This window comes from Periplaneta americana, chromosome 1, assembly GCF_040183065.1.
Source record: "Periplaneta americana isolate PAMFEO1 chromosome 1, P.americana_PAMFEO1_priV1, whole genome shotgun sequence".
NCBI classification, from domain to species: Eukaryota; Metazoa; Arthropoda; class Insecta; order Blattodea; family Blattidae; genus Periplaneta; species Periplaneta americana.
The window spans coordinates 187,429,827-187,448,452 of record NC_091117.1 but is presented as its reverse complement, the minus strand read 5'-3'; positions in this window follow the sequence as shown (position 1 = coordinate 187,448,452).

Here is an 18,626-nt window from a genome sequence, read left to right as displayed (position 1 = left end):
TAGAATATATAAATTTAAATTTACAATTTTTCAATTTTTATAAAATCCATACATAACTTTAATTTAATAAAAGAACTACTAGAATTGACAAGATTAGGATATTTAAATATAAATTTGTTATATATTCTTGGGTCTAAATTCTACTATGATTAAATACTGTAGCAGTGTTGCATTTTGGTTCAAACAATCTTAAAGAATTAATACCTTTTGTTTCTTAACTATGATAATACAATTCAAAATTATTTCGATTTTTATGTATGAATTTTATTAATACAATATAATAAATTTGTCTTATGTTAAGTACATTAAAGTCTAAAAATAATTTTTGAGATGGAAAATGAATATGTTTATGAAGACCATATTTTAATTATTTTCTTCTGTAATAAATAAAGTGGATTAAAATTGGATTTAAATGAGCTGCCCCATCTATAATTCCATACATAATTACCGATTGAAATAAAGTTAAGTATACTGTGCGTAATAAACTTAAATGAAAAGTAATTTCTCAATAAAACAAAATATATTTCGATTTTTACGTATGAATTTTATTAACACAATATAATAAATTTCTTATGTTAAGTACATTAAAGTCTAAAAATAATTTTTGAGATGGAAAATAAATAGGTTTATGAGGACCATATTTTAATTATTTTATTCTGTAGTAAATAAAGTGGATTAAAATTGGATTTAAATGAGCTACCTCATCCTATAATTCCATACATAATTACAGATTAAAATAAAGTTAATATATTTGATGTGATAATCTCTAGCAAAGCGTATAACGTTGCCCGAGGTCTGAATGACTTTCTATTTATTTCAGATTGGAGGCCCCTGATGTCCCCGGATTTCCTCTACAAACAGTGAGTTACCGCCAAGTGCAGAGTCTCGAGTTAGTGTTTGAGGGTTTTACCACGGCGCCGTATCGGGGTATGCACGCCATTGCTAGGTTTACAAGTGTGAGCATCGTATCCGACCCTAGATACGATGAGCGATTACTGTGGCCGCAGGTAGCACGACGTCGATGCGGGCGCCGGTTGATTATCAGGGCCTAGGGCTAAGAGTCACGGCGGAACCCTGTGATGGTTTTTTTTTTTGTACTTCATAAGATTTTTTAGTTTCTAAGGTCCTCCGCTTCCTCCACGTTAGGCACACTCAACGTTGTCTTGCAATTGGTGATTCTACGTCGTCGTGATTGATGGGGTTTAGCTTTGTATCCATTAGCCCTCCGCTGGCAGAATATGGATTGTCCTTAGCCTTCTGCTGGCACAATATGGACGTTCAATCAGGAGTGTTTAGCTTGTAAGATGCTTTTTTTTCATCACAGGGGGAAACCGTGGCGATCGGACGTTTGCACGCCTAGTAACTTTTTTTTCGTTAGTCTGGTTAGGCGACAGCCCTCACACATACACAATTCTATTTCGGCGGGTTGCCGTAGGACTCCAGTGATGGCGTAGGACGAGCCCTGCCACTCAGGGTTCTAGGGACGGGGGGTACCAGCGTAAAAAAGAAAATAGCTAGCAGATAGAATGAGAATCAATACTTAGAAATTCTGTTAAAACGTTGGATTGTTTTGAAACACTGACACACACCTGTATAGAGAGAACATTTTATTAAGGTTTCAGGAACATAGAGATCTTGTTTTATTATGACGTTGCGGAAGCAAATTGCTTAGATTTCATCGATTTGATATTCGTGAAATGCAAAAGACGCATTTGAAGAACACGTTCAACTTGGTTTCCTCATATACCTTACTCAGTAAAGACAAATGTAATGAAGTAAATAATTACAAAATGAGTATGCATAATGTAAATGTAACTAAGTAAATAATTACAAACAGAATATATATATATATATATATATATAATATATATATATATATATATATATATATATATATATATTGCAAATGTAGTAATGACTAAGTAATTGAAAACTCAAACTGAATATCTATTTGAAAGGGCAGTAATATTTTTCATAATGCAGAGTAATTGAGCCCTTAGTATACAATAAAAATGTAACGTCTATGAGGAAACTCATCGATTTCATCGATCTCACCGATTTGATGCAGATCAACAGAACGAATTCGAAGAATATTTTCTATCGGTTTCCTCATATACCTTACTCAGTAAATGTAATGAAGTAAATAATTACAAACTGAATATTCATTAAATGTAATGAAGTAAATAATTACAAACTGAATATGCATGTTGCAAATGAAGTAATGGCAAAGTAATTTAACTCAAACTAAATATCCATTTGAAAGGGCAGTAATATTTTTCTTAATGCAAAGTAATTGAGTCCTTAGTGTACAATAAAAATGTAACGTCTATGAGGAAACTCATCGATTTCATCGATCTCACCGATTTGATGCAGATCAACAGAACGAATTCGAAGAATATTTTCTATCGGTTTCCTCATATACCTTACTCAGTAAATATAATGAAGTAAATAATTACAAACTGAATATTCATTAAATGTAATGAAGTAAATAATTACAAACTGAATATGCATGTTGCAAATGAAGTAATGGCAAAGTAATTTAACTCAAACTAAATATCCATTTGAAAGGGCAGTAATATTTTTCTTAATGCAAAGTAATTGAGTCCTTAGTGTACAATAAAAATGTAACGTCTATGAGGAAACTCGCCGATTTCATCGATTTCGCCGATTTCATCGATTTCGCCGATTTCATCGATCTCGCAGATTTCATTGATCTCTCATCGATTTGATGCAGATCAAGAGGACGAATTTTGAAGACTTTTTTTCTATTGGTTTCCTCATATACCTTACTCAGTAAATATAAATGTTATGAGCTAAATAATTACAAACTGAATATTAAATGTAATGAAGTAAATAATTACAAACTGAATATACATATTGCAAATAAAGTAATGGCAAAGTAATTAACTCAAACTGAATATCCATTTGAAAGGGCAGTAATATTTTTCTTCATGCAAAGTAATTGAGCCCTTAGTATACAATAAAAATGTAACGTCTATGAGGAAACTCGTCGATTTCATCGATCTCACCGATTTGTGCAAATCAAGAGGACGAATTTGAAGAATATTTTCTACTGGTTTCCTCATATACCTTACGCAGTAAATGTTAATGTTATGAAGTAAATAATTACAAACTTAATATTCATGTATTTTAACATGGCATATGTGACAATTATTGTAAATGAAGTAATGACAGAAGTAACTGCTAATATTCAAACTGAACATTTATTTAAAATGACAAGTTTTTTGTAATGCAGAGTAATTGAGACCTTGGTAGACAATAGTTGTAACGTCTATGAGGAAACTGTCGTCGACTTCATCGATCTCACCGATTTTATACATATCAAGAAGAATTTAAAAAATATTTTCAGCATGGGATGTGATAATTGTAAATCAGGTAATGACAGTACATAATTAATAACTAAAACTAAATATTTCAAAGGGCAGTAATGAGTCATAACGAAGTAATTTAGCCCTTGCTAGAAGAAACTTTTAACGTCTGTGAGGAAACATTTTTCAGATTTATAACCCTAACTTTTGAAAATTTGTAGAAGCTGGATTTGAGGTTTCTCAAAATTTGTTAGGACTTAAATCTTAATGTGTTATAAACATGTATTGAGTACAATTTGTATAATTTCAAGCTCTATGTACTTTCTCATAGCATATGCCACGTGATATTTTTATTAAGCTATAATTCTCTTTTAAATCAGTGGCAAATGAGTTCATAATTGCTTTGTTTAAGCTTCCGTTACAAAAAATTATCTTGAAATACTAAATATCTAGGAGCAAACATAACTTTGATAGGTAATGTCTTTTCGGTCTGATACAGAGATTGTAATACTAAAATCTTTTTAATTTTTCTTGTGGAAGCTGTTAAGAGCCTGAGAAAAAGTTAATTTGTTTTGGCAGGTTCAAACTAGATCACGTTAGGCTTTACGTATGTTTTAATGCTTGATGTTGACATATTTCTCTTTCTCTTTCAGGTCCCGCCCATTGTCCCGTGCCTCATCGTGGCGGGCGGGTGTAACAAGGAAGGATGCAAAGCTCCTGTCCTAACGGAATTGAAAATGATAGCACTTGCATCCTTTCTTGGCCAAACGGGACAACTGAATCTCTATTTGTTAAAAAGGGCGAAAGTCTCATCTTTTCACAATTCATTTTTTTTTATTGAAATATGTTCTTACCATAGACACGTCAATTATGTTAAAATGACTTTTAAAAACTCGGTACAAATGGTTAAAAATTAATGTAACACTTCATAATGTGTACTAAAAGAGTGCACAATTTTTCTCCCCTGTAAAAATTAGTATTTTTGGACTTCTAGCCTCTTAAAAAATGATTCAAATGTGTTTGAGTAAAGGGAGATGTCATAAATATGAGTTCGGAGATCAATGAAAATTAAGCTTCGGAACTTACTTCAAATAATTTTTACACAAATAAAACAAAACTGCTAGTATTCTTTCGATTTTTATACACTCACTTGTGTAATTGAACTTGTGTTCATTTGGGGAACTGCACCAAAAATTACTTGTCTTCCTTTGCCCGAACAACACATTTCAGTGCTTCATATCGGGTAAATTCTACACAGGACTGTAGGGAAACTAATGAAGTGTTGAAATTTCTAGGTTTGATTGGAAAATGAGTACTTGGTCATATAGCAGATAATTGGACCATGTTTATTAGACATTTTCCTTGCATTGATTACTAGTACCTCTCAAAATATTGAATGCAATTTTTAACACCCTATATAGAGAATGCAAACTTATATAAAGTTTCTGGAATTCAGTCTTAACGACTTAATCAAAAATATACAAAAAAAAACAAGTTAGAGTATAAATGTTTTGAATATATTTATATAACATTTGTTGTGAAATTAAGGTTTTACTCGTACGTTTAAATTAACCGAAACATTTTCAGGTTTTTCGAGCTACCGACGGCTGAGGCGGTAGCGCGTTTTCTGCTGATACGGAGCTGTGCTTCAACGTGGGTTCGATTTCTGCTTGGACTGATTACCTGGTTGGGATTTTCCAGAGGTTCTTCCCCAAACGTAAGATGAATGTCAGATAATTATGGCGAATCTTCGGTCTCATTTCGCGAATTACCATTGGCTATCAACCCTAATCACATCAGATTGGCCATTTCAATGTTATGAAATGGAAACCTGAAATGAGAGCTGCAACCAGAGCTTCCAGTCGAAAAGGCATTTTTCAGTAACTTCTGCTAGATGGAAGCATAGTTGCTCCATGCAATTTCATAAGGGTTATAACGTGACTTGTAGTCGCTAGATGGCAGCATAGTGAAATTGACAAGTGGTTTTCTTGAAAGTTCATTAGTTTGATCAATCTTACGTGATTAGGGTTATCACGAATTGCATTGACGCTAAATAACCCAATGGTTGATACAGCATCGTTAAAGAAACAAAAAATTCGTCATATAATTTTCTCCTTTTAATTCTGAACTTCTCTGCACAGTAATTCACAGTTCATATAGACAGAGAAATTTCAAAGTCGGATGTGGATAACACATATTCGATTTTAGAAATAACAGTAGAAAATCGAAGTATACGTCACTTATTTAATAGAAACAGGTCATGAGTTACGACATTGTAGACACCTTTAAAATCATAAAATTGTCGTAATAATAAATTAATAAATACTGCTGAAGAGTTTTACATAACTAAACAATATTTGCAAGATGGTAAAATAATAAATGAAAATTTGGTTAATAATAATAATAATAATAATAATAATAATCATCCTTTATACACTCTGACCAGTTTAAAAATAGTCCCTCTTTTCAAGTCAATATCAATACGCAAACACGATAGCAGTACGCATTCAGTAACATCAAGTCAGACGAACTCGTACACGCGGGACAACATATCACAGTCTCATCATTGTTACGCAAGTACATAAAAATAGGTTATACAGGATTTTTAGAAACGTTCACTTTTACAACATATCTATTATATATCTCAAAATCGAGCATATGGAGGTTTTACGAGATTACCAGTCAAGTAATATAGTCATCCAATCTTTTTACAATAACATCAATGTTTGATCATGTTGGAAACTTGGACTTTACATTCAATAATATGGTAGATTGGTTTCGAATGTACAGATATTAATACCCATAATTTATGGTATTTGTTAAACAATTGTTCACACCAATACAACACTGAGTTGAACTTATTTTAATTCATGTTTTATCGACAATTTTAAAGACGATATTTTTAACATGATTTAAAGTATCACATCCAGCCTTCATTGCATTTATACACACATTTTCACAACATATGCAACATATTACATTTGACATTTTAAAATATTTGATATTGTTCTGTACAGCTCATGCATTATGTCCAGACACTCCCCACTCTTTCTACAGACCTGCGCACGAGATCGGATGAGTCTACTTATGAATTATAGGGGAATGGGTTAATCTTTGCCTTGAAGTCGGTAGAGACGCCCGACCTTCCCTTCTACTTCTACCCCCTCCACATAAAACGTTGTTTCCGTACTGCACATCGCGGGTGTCTTGACAAAATGCATGACCTGTAACGCTTAATGATGCCGAAGAGGGCGAAAACGTTCGTATTTGTAATAAATTCATAACAAATGTTATACATTTGAAACAGTTGTACTATGTAACTTGTTTTTTTTTTCTATATGTTTGAATAAGTCATTAAGATTGATAATTATAGAAACTTGATATAAGTATAATTCTCTATACAGGGTGTTAAAAATGACATTCAATATTTTGAGAGATAGTAGTAAACAAAGCAAGGAAAATGTCTAATAAACATGGTCCAATTATCTGCTGTATCGATGAACTAGTACTCATAGTATCGGGAGGTACTAGTTTTAGGACTTCTGTATATAGGTTATTTATGTTCAGACATTTTTAAATGTATCTGATTGAGTTTCAATGGACGCGTACCAAAGCTCCTTAAAAAATCACACCATGTTAAAGCTCTAGTTTCTCAAAACTACATTTTTTACTTTGTGTTGAACATAAAAGTAACCAGTCACTTGAGTATTAACTTTGTCGTATCTTTTGTTCCAGTATTGTCCGGTCGTTGCAGTACATGTAGACATACATCCAGGATATGCTGGTACACACACCAGATCTACAGCTTCTTCCACCGCGGTGCACTGGTACAAAATTTTGAATTACTAAACGAACTATTGTTACTTTAGTTTACATTGATCAGTAAACCTAATCAATTGTAGCTCAAATGTTAATTGTACCGGCCCATTAAAATCTGTATTCAAAGCGTGATATATTGAGCCCCAATTAACTTCGTTTCATAATCTAGTCACTCAATTATCTAAAATTCACTTGAAAGAATCCACTGCAAATTTCAAGATTAGGGTCTGTATTGATTAACTGTATTAATGTTCTAGCATGTTAAATAGTTCAATTGAATGATTCACTCCCTTAGTTTGATCACAGCTACAACTCTGATTTCATATAATTAGGCCTACATTATTGTATCCCTATATGATCGTTGTTCCTGCAATAACTATGTGCAAAATATAACATTTTTCTGTAGGAAAAAAATACTTATTCATTCTATGGCAGCCGTAGGCCTACATAGTCTGTGAATTCTTACATTTTCGAAACGAAGAAATATAATTACATATAGGAGATTTTATCATTTGCTGAATCACTATTTGCGTTATTTAATAGAGCAAAAATCTGAAAATTGATGTCACATAGAGGTTACTGCAGGAACGACGAATATATAGGTAGCTAAAAGGAAAACAAATGTCGAAGAAACACACTAATAAGTTCTGTATTTTGCATATTTAAGGGTTTTGATGTAAAACTGTCAAAAGAAAGTGGCCGCATTCATGAATAGCGAATATTTTTAAAGGCCACTTCGGATCACGGTGATGTTACACGATGCTCGCGCTTGTAGAAGCAGTTTCGGAATTATGGAGTTATTCGATATCTGCGTCTCATAGAGCAGCGGTAGAGTGCTCGCTTAACAATCCGAAGGTTGAGAGTTCGAGCCTTGTTTATTTTATTTTATAATTCTTTAGCGATATAAATAATATAAATTTATTGTTGATTTGGAGAAATAGTTGCGTAACACTGGTGTTAGTTTTTTCTTACATTATACTATCCTGTAACAGATTAAAATGAAAAGGAACTACGAGGATTTGAACCTGAGACGTTATCTGAATTCAGACGTTCTTCTAACTGAGCCACAGGGGCACAAGTAAAGAAGTATAATAATGTAGAAAAATTTGGTCCAATCCCCCTCCAAGATGTCCTGATATGTAGAAGCTTATCCAGAACATGTCCACTCGACTGCAAAATGTGATCGAGATTGGAGAAAGATGGACTAAATATTGAATCGTGGCTTTTGGTTCGGTTTTTAATATTTAATTGTTTGAATTTTCTAAGGCAGATTCCAGTATGGTTTTTTTTGTTCATGCCACGAAAGATATTTTTGTTGAGTATAAAATTTTTCTTTCCATTTGCAGTTATCATAATAATGATAGTCATGGCATAATTCATTCATGAACCTGATGTTAATTAGGCCTACTAAAACAGTCGTAAGAGAGAGCAGCAATATATTTTCTCTCAATCTTAAAAAAAAATAAAAAGCACTCGCTGCTGTTCGAACGTACGACCCCACGAATACCAGCCCGGAACGCTACCATTACGCTAAAAGTGTAACACGCAGAATACTTTAATTATAACTGTATATAGCAGGCATCGTGGTCCAACATGTAACATCGCCTGTCTCCGAATTGTAGCGGAGGTACCCGAAGAGAACTTCGTATCTAGAGAGTGGCCACTTTTTCTTTTGACAGCTGTACAGTACTACAGATTGCACATTTTTTTATATACAACGTAGAAGTCGTGAGCTGCACCGATTGAATGGGCAATAGAATACGTTAAACTAAAGGAAAAAAGTATACAGAATGAATCTTAAGTAATGTCATAAATTTCAGGTGGTTATTCTGAGAGATATTTCAAACAAAATATTATAATACAACTTTGCTCTTTTTTTTCCTTCCTTTTCGAAATAAAAATTGTTTTATATGAAACCTTTCATAGCGTGTTTTGGAAAGTCATTGATTGAATTCCCAATATGTTCGGTCAATTTAAGAAAGCAGTGTATTATATGATTGAAAGAATTTTTGTCCTTCATATTTCCAGAATTTTGAACCGGACAAATGTAACTTTGTTCTGCAAAGGAATTCTACAATATTACATTTGTTCGAATCAAATTTCTGCACATTTAAAGGACAAAACTAAAGTTTAACAATTTATTATCGTAATACACTTTCTTAAATTGACTGAGTATGTTGGGAATTAAATCGGTGGCTTTCCAAAAGACACCTTATGAAATGTTTAATATACTTTTTTTCTCGAAGTAAAAACGAGTGAAATTGTATTCAAACGTTTGTTTGAAATATTTTAAAAAATAACCTGTAGAAATCGACGTTATTTAAGGTTCATCCTATACATTGAGTTTCGTTTCAAGCGCATGGTTAATTAGAAAATTCTGTGTATATAGGCCTATAGTTTGGCAACAGCGCATCGCCGGCTCATATACGAACTCTGGTCAGAATAGCAGCATTCCGTCCCTTATTCGTTGCATTCCTTATGGCTTCATCAAATGTGTTAACATTTGTGGGATAATTTTTGTTAGAACTAATATGGTATTACAATTTTTTATTGTATCCAAAGAATGATCTGTTGAAACCTGCAGTTACATTACTTCCATCGTGTACATTAAATATTTTCAGTATTTTGAAATGTATTGCCTGTTCTGAAAAAAAAAAAAGGCTACAAATTACTTACTTAGCCTGTTTTCCTCCAATTAATAAAAAAACTTAACTCGCTGCATAAGTTTCCAGGTGGTGATTCAGAATTAGTGTTCATATATCTATGCCTACTTACATCACACCTAAAAAGTGTGGTTTTTAATGAAAATGTAAGAGGTTATTCAAAAGTAGGCCTAAGTTACATTTTGAAGTCGCCATAACCTTTATAACAGTTAATGTATACAGAAAACAGTAATACACGTACTCGTAAAGATATGAAGTTTGTTATATTCAGTTTAAATAATGAATGTCCGCCATTTTGTCAACAATCTTTCTTCTATGTTGTGAACAGCATTTAATAAGAGATCTGGTGGAATATCTCAAATTTGTTACTAAATTGCATATTTTAGTTAGTCAGTAGTCGTAGGATTAGTTATAAAAAATACTCGGTATTTCAAATAACCCCACAGCAAAAAATCTGCTGGATTGATATCAGGGGAACGCGCTGGCTAGGTGTTAGGTAAAATTTTGTTATAAACAAACTTGTTACCATGTTAACCGAAACAAATGAGTGATAAATGAACGTATCACGTTGTTCGATACATAGAAATGTATTGCCATTTTGTGTATAGGTACGTTAACTCAAAAAAAAAAAAAAAAAAAAAAAAAAAAAAAAAAGTTAGGATATATATATATATATATATATATATATATATATATATATATATATATTTGAAAATGTAACTTGCTTTTTAATAGTCCTATATTTGTTCAAATGACGATGAATTTATCCCACTAGTCTAATGAGAATACACTCCTGTTTGAACACGGAGGTTATTGAAATGAAATATCAATTACACTACAGAACAGGATGTTTGCTTTATGCAAGTGCCAGTTGAAATTGATCTTGAGAATAGTGAACGCCTCCAAATCTTGAAGGTGAGGAACAATGTGAGAATTAGTTACACATGCATGATTACTTGTAAACATATTCTTTGAGCTACATTGATATCACGAATATAAATCATTAAGGTTTTTGTTGTGATTTTGTTCACTTTAACAAAGTTCCGCCAATAAAATACTCAATGTTTGAGATAATTTTCTGTTCATTTCATTCATAGTTTCTTGCCAAAGGGCAAGTTCTCCACTGCAAATCCAGCATTCTCCAATATTTCCTCTTCTACCTTCCTCTTCGTCTCCACATAGGATTCATATATTAATGCTTAAGATTCCTCTACCCCAACTTTTCCCCCATAAATAAATTTAACATTACCGTATAAAAACAATGAGGAAATAACTTAATATTCTGTTTAGAAATTAGCAGACTTTGGCATTTTGTAAAACAAGAGAACTTCATTTATGATTATCAAGTCAAAGCCTGATGTTCTTTTGATTAACTAATACAAATTGTCAAAGCCTGCTAATTTCTAAACATGGCCCGTCCACTGCTGTGGAGTAACTGTCAGCGCGTCTGGCCATGGGTTCAAATTCTGGTTGGGACAAGTTACCTGGTTGAGTTTTTTTCCGGGGTTTTCCCCTCTACCAATTGAAGCAGAATTGCTGGGTAACTTTCGGCGTGGACCTCGGACTCATTTCGCCACCATTTACATCAATACCATAGACCGGGTTAAGTTCACGGTGCAGCGTGCTTTACTTGTACAAGAGCGCGGCCGTTCGGCTACCCATTCACAGAAAAGGAATGGTAAGCACAATGCAAGCCTTGGAATCCCTCATCCGTACGATATATATATATATATATATATCCCACTAATTAAGTTACAATATTTTTTCATTGTTTTTATACATATATTTTTATAGAAATGTCAAATCTGTCATACCCAGAAAAAACATGGTACACTGGGCTGCAAAAGAAATGCCGATTTGTAGTGTGTATAGATTTGAAATATCGTGTTCAGAGGATTCGCTTAGGAAACAATGGGAATAGAGATGCACAGAAGGCATTGCATATAAACTCTATCATTGCTCTGTTATCGTTACATTAAGTTTGTTCGTGTATGTCTTCGATAAACTATAAATGAACTATACATTTTATATTTATATTTATAGACTAATAAAATTGATGAGTTTCTTTGTTAATACAGTGTGAAATGTGGCTGGCCGTATATTATATCGATTGTAACGATGACAGCATCCATGGATAACAAGGAAGGCTGTGGAATACCATATAAACCGCAGTTTCACTATTTTCGTGTAATACTTACTGGCTTTTAAGGAACCCGGAGGTTCATTGCCGCCCTCACATAAGCCCGCCATTGGTCTCTATCCTGAGCAAGATTAATCCAGTCTCTACCATCATATCCCACCTCCTCAAATCCATTTTAATATCTTCCCACCTACGTCTCGAACTCCCCAAAGGTCTTTTTCCCTCCGGCCTCCCAACTAATAATTTTTCGTGTAATATTCTTATTAATGTTGTAAAATAAAACTATATGAATAATTTGAAATCAATTCATATCAAATGTGAACATATAGAAGTCGTATTTATAGGTTTTCAAGAAACTAATCTCAGGAAAATAGCATTCCACTTCCCCACGTTTGCTAAAGTTCTCGGAAAACGATATAATTTCGTATCGGCATTTCTTTTGCAGTCCAGTTTTCAGTATTGATGACAAAATGAAAACGGTTCACGTATTTATAATATGTTTGTAATAGATAAGTCACATCTACTGATGAAAAAACTGAAGAATGGAAGAGAAGAGAACAGGAGGTAAAAGGAGAACGAAAAACGTAAAATTTGATTAAATATAAAGGAAAAAAAATGGAAGTTTTTAAGGAGAAGCAAAAAAGATAATCTTATTTCCATATAAATACATGTAGGTCTATAAATGAATAATACATATTTGAAAAAATTATAACAGTCGAATTAAATAAAAATATTATATTTTTGGGTACTTTTAAATATTAGTCATCTGATAGGAGTGTTTTTAATATTCACCCCGATTTTGCAGTTGCGTCATTGTTTTTCCTGAACAGCGATATATGATTCAAGGTTGATGACATTAATGTACACGACAAATTTAAATGTACATAAATGGCGGAAAAGAATGTATAAAACTATAAAATAGGAGAATTTACGAAATTATGCAAGCACTTATGGTTTCTATTACTATTTTATTTAATATATATAAATTGAAGTTATTTTACATTTTCATAACTTCATCATTTACATGACTCTAAGATCAATTTTGTAACAGCTGTCTGCATTAGTTTCTGTGTTTAAAATGGTCATTGTTCGTTCTTTCTTGGGATGGATGTGACATTGTTCATTCTTCCAAAGTATACAGAAAATTTAACGCAGAATACTGAGGACAATTTTCGTTCTTACATAATACCAACCGTGCGTTTTTTTTAAGCAAGACGTAAAGCGCTGCAGCAAGACCGTTCTTTTATTACATTTGCTTCACCGTCGCTGCAGAAGAGCTGTAGCAAGCGTGCAGCAAATCAAAACTTCGCTTTACGAGTTTGCTGCACGATCCATCATGGCGGAATGTGTTTTGATCTTTTGCAACGTTTATTATTGTCAAAATCGTCTAGTAATAATAATTCCATGTCATTATCATGGAAGTCGAAATTATTTAACATATTTGGTTCTTTTAGGGTTAAATTTATTACTGCAGAAATAGAAGCCAATATTAATTGTCCACCATTTTGCAGTCATTTGACCTACTTACGTTTTTTTTCGACCCTCATTTTGCTGCAGCAAAGGCATGAAGCGCTTTAAAAAAAACGCACGGCAATGCAGCCACATGAAAGTACTCCCCTTCTACTATCAGATGGCACTATTAACTCAATTTCGACTTTTGATGGACCTTGTTCGTTATTCCCGTGTACCACTGCCATCGTGATCTAGACCAGGCCGTAATGCAGGTTGTGTGACGTCACTCGATGAGTCGGGCTTTTCTATTTGAGTATACGGAGCTGAGTGAAATATATTACTTTATAGCGTGTCGGCGCTCAATTTTATTTAGTGTAATGTGTGTATAAGACCCCTTCACACTTCTTATTGCATAATATGTTGCAGAAATAATTACAAAACTGTGTTATTTTAATGTGAACGGAGTTTTACATGGTAACATAACCTGGTTGCATCAACATTTTAAGTTTGGAATGGAAGCTATTTTGAGATTTAATAAAGAAGAATTATTTATATTGTGATTTTAATTTAGCACGTCTACCTTCCTTACTTGTAGGTACAAAATTTACCACAGTCCCTCCTATGAAATTAGTGTATGTACAGTTGTGTGTTAATCTGGTAGGTTAGATAAATACAATTCATTACAACCCAGTAAAGTAGGGAACAAATAAATAATACAATTACATTTTTATTCAATGTAATATGTGCATAAGTTCCATTTATGTGTTGCATAATGTGGCAGGAATGATAAATAAAACTGTGTTATTTTTATGTGAAGAGAATTTACCATGTTAACATAACCTATCTGCGTCAACATTTTAGGCTTAAGTTGAGAACGAAAACGGTTTTGAGATTTAATAAAGAAGAATATATTTTTAGGATAAACTTCAGAACACGGTTACCGTCCTTACTTATAGGTAGAAAATTCACCACAGTCCCTCCTATGAAATGTACATACGTCATATTACTTAGTAGCGCTGAGGTATAATTCCGGTAATTTCTGAACTAAAAACAGTTGAATTTATTTTTTGTGGAGATGCATTTGATCCTATAAGCAAGGCATATTAAAATCCTGAACGAACCGAACTAATTTGTATATGCAAGATGTATGAATACGAAGGGAATTACCTCAGCGCTAGTTTAGCCCTAGTAACATATAAAACTAATCAGACTTCAGACTGGAGTACCGTCTGAAACGAATAAATACAATTGAAGTGTAGACAAATTGCATTTATAAGTTATACGTAGCGTTATGCTTAATTATAATGCATAATTGCGAATATGGAAATAAGGCAAGTACTGATAGAATAAACATAACCTATAACTTCAACACATTAAAATATGCGTGCGATGCAACTGAAAATTGTTGAAACGTGCATAAATGAATGTGCAAGAATTTCGTAATGAAGCATGAGTGCTTTATTTCAACTAATTACAATTCTAGATACTGTAACAGTAATGAAAACTATAGGGTATAATTTTTCGTAATATACTATATGTAACTCGTTTTTAGTTCAAATTGTGTATATTATCAAACGTCGTATTATTTACTCGTATAATGTAGGTTAATCACAAATAAAAAGGGGCCAATAATTTAAATTTAATAAGACAAATACGGTAAACTAACAATAATGGATTAGACAAGAGTAACATCGGTAACGCTGCACTTAGGCCTAATCACAACTTACTTTACATGCCAGTCAATGTTTCACTTTCACGTAGGCCTATATATTATTACACATATTTAGCCTACTGTTTATAAGACCAAAATTTCACTTAACCACATAAGGGCGCAATATTTAATCGAAATAAAGGCAGGTATTACACATACGAACTTTGCCTGCAATAACGTAATTTTCACACCAAAAATAATATTATACCTTAAATTGCAAGTAAATTGTGTCTCAAGTGTCTCACAATCACTGTTTAAAATTTTACTGACGCAATTACACTGCATTTCAGAGAAATATATGTTATTCTTCATGCACTGCAACTAATTCATATGGTTGAAAGACCGCCTTTCGCGATCAGCTGTTAAGCGAGTCACGTGGTCTGCCTTACGGCCTGTATTAGATCACGATGGCAGTGCGTGTACCCTTCAACTAATGTTGCGTATGGTGTTGTATGATCTGCCATCTAGCGGAGATTTCTCAGCAGACTATATACGCAGAATGGACCTCATTGAGCAGGCAGTATATTGCAATCCAGACGGCGGTGGTTTTGTCATATGCTACCAAAGACGTTATATATATGCTACCAACGAGTTAGATACTAGTATCTAACTCGTTGTATGCTACAGTTGATTACGTTTTCCCGCTTGTTCGTTTTCTGTGCCTGTCAAAATTATATTTACAGTTATTTTGTATAACCTAGTCTAATTTAATATAATTCAATATTTTCTTACCTCATAATTTAATTTAATTTACAATAACTAATAACGTAAACCTGTATAATAGTGAGCGGTTCCCCGAGATGGGTGGGGAAATCTGCAGCATGCAGAATATAAATAGGAGTAAATTGAATGTTCATGAACCTAAACGAGAACTTTGAGAACAATGTGCACGAATAAAAAAAATAGGAAATATGTCGAAAGTGAATATTGCCCTCTTTAATAATTAGTATTTAAGAACCGTACGCTAAAAACAGGATATGCAGCCACTAATGTGTTTTTTTATAGGGAAGAAACTATCGAGATTGAATTCCTTGTATTTTTTTCTGTAGTTGCAGAAAGATCAAATGCAATTTTTAATAGGATGATATAATATGATCGCAATAATATCACGATTAGTAGTGTGTTTTATAGATTAAGGACATGCAGTTTTGAATACTGTGTGAGATGATTTTGAAAATTTGAACTTAAAACATGGTTTTAATAATTAGGGTATAGTACATTAAAAACATTATTCACGAAATGGATTTCACTACGGATCGTCCTGGATAATAAACATTCCAGTTTATCGAGAGTACTGCAGGCGTAAAATTTGGAGACTGCTACAACTACTGCATATAATCTAAGCTAACAGCTCGCTGTCGAGGTTGCATATGTTTTTATTATTTTTTTCTTTTTCCTCTTCCAGAATGAAACTATAGTCAACAATTCCTTACTTGAAGTAGTTACTTTTATTTAATAGCTAGCACTTTCGAGGCCCAATTTTATTACTTATATTTTTTAAGGTTCAAAGCATATATTCAGAATATTTCGGGACCTGATTGAAGACAGAAAGCTTTCCCTGGTTTTTACATGTAGGAACATAACAAAAATTTGCCATTTTTAGTTGTTTTTAAGAGTATTTAATATACTAATACACTACGTATATCCTCAATGTTTATATACCGAAAAACAAATGCACACGCAAAGCGCATCCCTCATAGTACACGTGCGCTATCTGTTGGTGCTAGTTCAGGATATCCCTATTGACCGGTGTTGATTCCGTGAACTAGCAGTGCGGCAACCGTTGCTTACGTGATTACACAAGCTGGCGCATAGCACGATCGAGAGTAGGTCTCTGTGAGTCATGACAATTTCTGCCGCTAGGTTCGCCTCTCTGCCCTATGAAATGATGAATAGTACCATTACAAAGCATTGTGCATCGTGAAAATAGTTCGATTAATTGTGCATTACTCATTGAGTACGAATATTACAAATATGCCAAGCATATTACAGTGTTATTTGAAGTTTGTTCAGCTAAGTTATATTCGAAAATTGTCTGTGTTTTACTATGTGAAGAACTCTGTACCAACAGGTCGTATATTTATAGGTTAAGGTAAATGTCAAAGTTCTCTCATATAACAAGCAATGCTATGTTAAAAGTGGCGAATTGCATTTTCCGACTCTCGAATGATGTGACCCGAAATGTAAAATAATTTCATTCATTGTTTCACTTACCAAGCATTACTGATATAGGCCTAATGAAAATGTGAACGACGTGATGTAAACATTGAAGATAATGTTGTTACTGTTTTCCCTTTCTCTTTTAGAAAATAGCGACAAAAATAATGAATTATTTTCATGCTGTACTTATTAGGTAATTAATGTGTATTTGTCTGTATTTTAGACCTGTGTATTGTTACGTAATTATCAGTGAATTAGGTAAGAGAACTTAACAAGGTTAGTATGAGATTAGGTAATGCACCTCAAACTGGTAACTAATGGCTGCTGCGAAATAGGCTGAGGTGGTTATCGTGTGAATCAAATTATATCTAGAATATCTAGTTTTATAATATACGGATACGTAAAGTTTTTTTTTTTTAGCATGTGTTTGTAATTTTGTGAGGTTATGTCTAGCCTAATTTCTTTTTATTCTTGTACCATTACCAATACATTAATTTATTTTATATTCATTTCAGGTGTTACGGAGGTGTTACATCTATGGTGGCAACTCTACTTATGTTAGGATATGAAGTAACAGTATATATTCAACTTCATCATTTGCTAAAAATTAAAGAAAACTGTATGTGTTCGACTCATTCCATCGTCATTTCTTCTTATGTATGTGAACCACGTTCGTTCTAAAAGTGCTACAATAAATGAACACTATAGACAACGTGATGGAACAATTTACAAGTTACTGTTAAAATGCTCAACATTTTCAAGTGGTGCTATACCCATTGTTTCAAAATGTACATACATATTTTTACATTTCTATAAGAGGTGTCATAAATTATTTCAGCATATTTGTAAATTCTTCAAAATTAATTCTTCTAATTAATACCATACAGTAATGAAATAATATAGCCTAGGCCTATATGTGATTTTATACTACCGGTATTGATGTTGATCTTGGTAAATTAATCCAATTTCACAGTGTTGTCTTTTGTATTGTGGTTCATAACAATTATAACAGTATGTACGTGGAAATGTTTTTAAAATAATAAATTCTAGCTCATGATTTTAAGTGGTCGTTTCAATGGGAGGTTATATTGGAAAGATGATCACAAATGGATAATTTACTGCAAGATACAAGAACTGAATATAAGTGAGTGTTCCGTTGAAAGTGAAAGTGAAAATTTCGTTTTACAAGAGCTAAGTAGTCGTAATATTTATTTTAGAAATTATTTGAAAGCTACAGAATATGAAGAATAGACCTGTAACCATAGAAATCAACTGCGAATGGTGAGTGGCCAGGTTTCATTAATAATTGAAAGGAAGTAAAAATTATTTTCTTCTTATCATCCTGTTTTCAA